This window comes from Cryptomeria japonica, chromosome 4 (assembly GCF_030272615.1).
Source record: "Cryptomeria japonica chromosome 4, Sugi_1.0, whole genome shotgun sequence".
In the NCBI taxonomy this organism is placed as follows: Eukaryota; Viridiplantae; Streptophyta; class Pinopsida; order Cupressales; family Cupressaceae; genus Cryptomeria; species Cryptomeria japonica.
Genome location: NC_081408.1, coordinates 669,729,240 through 669,733,055, shown reverse-complemented (window position 1 = coordinate 669,733,055; position 3,816 = coordinate 669,729,240). Strand labels below are relative to the sequence as shown.

Genomic DNA, 3,816 nt, shown 5'->3' with positions numbered 1-3,816 from the left:
AATGTTTTGGGTTAATGTATAACATGGGGCATCTCTTGTGGAGGTTAGCATTCATCAAGTTCTTTGGTTCCTCTTCAGACTCACCCAGTTTTAATCTTGGCTCAAAGGTTTCTACTCTTCAAATAAATTCATTAGTGTTCCTTCATGGACCTGTGTTCCTCCTGCCTTGTCTTCCTTAATTGACATGGATTCTCCTTTGGGCCATCGTAGATTGCTCTGATACCAAAAAATGATGCAGATTTGACCTTTGTCCTTTGCATGCTAGTCTCCAAAAGTAACACAATTTGATTCCTAAATAAAACCCCCATAGCACACCCACTACTAAAGAGATAACAAACAATTAAATTGATTACTCAAATAAAAATATAAAATAACTTCCATAACCATTATCATTTGAACTCATAATAGAAAACCATGAAAAAATACCTAGATAACAAAACTTGAGAAATCTTTTAAATTTCAAAATCCATAAAAAAATAAACTTCCAAAGTGTGCAACTTCTACACATTCGAAGAAAAACTAGTCCTCACAACCTATGTATTTGCTCCAAAACAAAAGGACCAACAACTTACCTCAAAAATGAGAAAGAAAACCAAAATTAACAATTGTCCAAATTGATAGCCATCACCCCAAAAAGGAGCACACCAACAACTAAGAAATGTACAAATATCTGATGAATAGTGAAACCTTGTCCATTACTAAACTATTACATCTTCTTTGCCTTGAAAAGATTCAGAAGTTACATTATCATAGGTGGCCACTTTCAAGTTATGGTATTTGTAGGTATAGAAAAATGAGATTTAACAAATTTTATAAGTGATTATTAAAATGGTGAACTTTATATATTTATGTTTTTTTTAATGTTTTGGGTTAATGTATAACATGGGGCATCTCTTATGGAAGTTAGCAGATAACATCATTTGATCCTAATTTTATTATCAAACATCTCGATGAGTTAATTTTGCTCCTCACATTTATCATTCATTGCTTTGGTTCAAAGTCCATGATAAATAGTTCAAATTACATACTATGCATAGTGTATAGAAGGGCAAACCCTGATCCAAATAATTCTATAGGAACTAGTAAGAAAAGTCGAAAGAGCATCAAGGAAGAGAAAATATAGAAGAACTATTATCACATCAATATTGCATCATTAATAGAGGAGCATGTGCTATGTGCTTACTTTTCCTTAACCTTGGTTCATCATCGTGGAGTCAATCCATCAAGGGTCTAACGATATAATGTACCAGCATCCTACGGATCAAGCAATCTTGCATAACTCAAAAATAGAATCATTTCATTTTGGTCCCATGAATACCATCATATATGTGTAGGGAATTGTGTCGCATTTTGATTCAGATTGCATCACTCTATCAAAAAATCTCTATAAAAAAGTGAAAATAATTTAAAAGGCGGAAATGAAGGGGGAGCAAGACAAAATATATTGAAAATAAATTGTAAATACTACAATAGGTTTCTAAATCAAGTGTAACCTCTACCATTGAAATGAAATATTATTATATTATTTTTCTACATCTTTCGGTATGTGCTGAAACTGAGATACATCCTTCCATATACGGATAGATATCTATATTTAAAAACTTTTTATCCCAGATTCTAGTTACTAGTGCAAAAATTCCTCACTACAAACCAGCCAGTCATCTTTACTAATTGAACGTGTTGATTTGAAGGAATTTCAGGGCCCACCCGGATTCGAACCAGGGACCGCCTGATCTGCAGTCAGACGCTCTACCACTGAGCTATAGGCCCAAGATGAAATAATTTTCGGCGTACGTTTTAGTGTTTATAACTTAAGTGCTCAAGATAAACTCGGGCAGTCCAAACATGAAACGATAAAAGCGTTCGGAATGTTCAGTCTCTTTAAACAATTCCAAAAGCTCCTTTCGTTTTGGTTCAAAATATAGTAAAACTCGTTTATATATAATATTTAAAATAAGAAAATTACAAAAAAAAAATTGAAAATTTAGAGAGTAATTTATAAATAATAAAATAAATTTTGAGTTAGAAAAATTCTTAAATATATAAAAATGATTGTTAAAATATCAATTTTGATTTTTAAAAAATCTTTTTAAAAAAATCTTAATTTATTTAAAAAAATTTAAACAGTAAATTTTAATAAAAAAATAAATTTTGAGTTAGAAAATTTCTTAAATATATAAAAAATAATTGTTAAAATAAAAATAAAGGATGCAAATAAATTAATATGATTTTTTAAAAATCAAAATTGATATTTTAGATAAATGTATCTAATATATTTATATTAATTTATAAATATAATTTGTATAATACAAATTTTGCATTTGAATTGTAAAGGTTGACAATGGAAACATTACCATGATTATGAAGTCATAGGTGACCACTTTCAAGTTATGGCATTTGTAGCTATATAAAATTGAAATATAACAAATTTTATAAGTGATTATTATAATGGTGAGCATTGCATATTATGTCTTTTTTAAAGTTTTAGGTTTATGAGGTTGTGTGTATTAGTTGGTGTATAAGATGGGGTATTTCATGTGGAAGTTAACAAATAACATTATTTGATCCTAATTTTATTATCATTCATCTCAATGAGTCAATTTTCATCCTCACATTTATCATTCATTGGTTTGGTTTGAAGTCCCTCATGAATAGTTCAAATTACACACTATGTAGTGTATTGAAGGGTGCACACTAATTCAAATAAAACATATGGGAATTAGTAAGCAAAGTTGAAAGAGAATCAAGTAAGAGAAAATATAGAAGAGCTATTATTACATTGATATCACATAATTAATAGATGTTCACTACTATGTGCTTACTTGTTCTTAACCTTGGTTTATAATCGTCGAGTCAATCCATCAAGGATCTAATTAAATAATGTAAGAGCATCTTAGGGATCAAACAATCTTGCATAACTCAAAAATAGTTTCTTAATGCTGGTTATTTTTTAAAGGTTTTATTTGTTATCTTAGGTGTTTTATTCTTGCCCCGACTTCATTTTTTTGACTATCTACTAATTATTTATTATGAGTTCTAGAGGAATTATTTCTCTCCTGCAACATAATATATTTATTATAGTTTCCCCAAATTGTAGTCATAGCATAGTGTTGAGATTATGAACATGTCTGCATGTCAAATATTATATTTTTGTTCCTTGCTATAAATTGTGGCTTTTTCTTTTGCCAAAATGGATCTATTTTAGTTTATACACATAAATTTAAATTTCTTACTAGTTATAAGGTCATATAATTAAGTATGTGTCCTAGATAGGTTCATAGTGGAAGCTACACTAAGTTCCAAAGCTTATTTTTTATTTTTTTAGATTTGTGTTTGGAATCACTTTACAAACATCAAGGGAATGCATCCAATCTTGAGGATAATGTATGGAATCATTTCATTTTTGTCCCATGGTCACCATCATATGTGTGTAGCAAATTGTACCACATTTTGGTTTGGATTGCCTCACTATGTGAAGGGATTTCTATGAAAAAGGTGAAAATAATTTGGAAGAAGGAAATGATGAAAGGAAGCAAGGTACATGGAAATGCTTTCTACACCAATCTAATGAGAGGAGATACTACAAAATTTTCTTAAAACTCTTAACAACTACTGAGATGCACATATTATGAATAAAATAACATGCAACAAATCAATAATACTATAACACAAGTTGTACATGGGCAAAACCCTTTTGAGAGAAAAACCCCACACTCCAAAATCCTTCTCAATGTATTAGGATAAACAATGGTTTTACAATCACTTGTACAGTAAGTCTTTTTCACAAGAGTTTACAATGTCATTATCTAGAGCTAT

The 3,816-nt window shown here is 29.7% G+C and overlaps 1 non-coding gene across 1 annotated transcript; it reads right to left on the bottom strand.

Annotated features, from left to right (window-relative positions):
• Nucleotides 1-1,698: 1,698 nt before the first annotated feature.
• On the bottom strand, nucleotides 1,699-1,770 carry TRNAC-GCA (transfer RNA cysteine (anticodon GCA)). The gene has a single exon. It is a non-coding gene; the product is annotated as a tRNA-Cys (tRNA).
• Nucleotides 1,771-3,816: the final 2,046 nt, after the last annotated feature.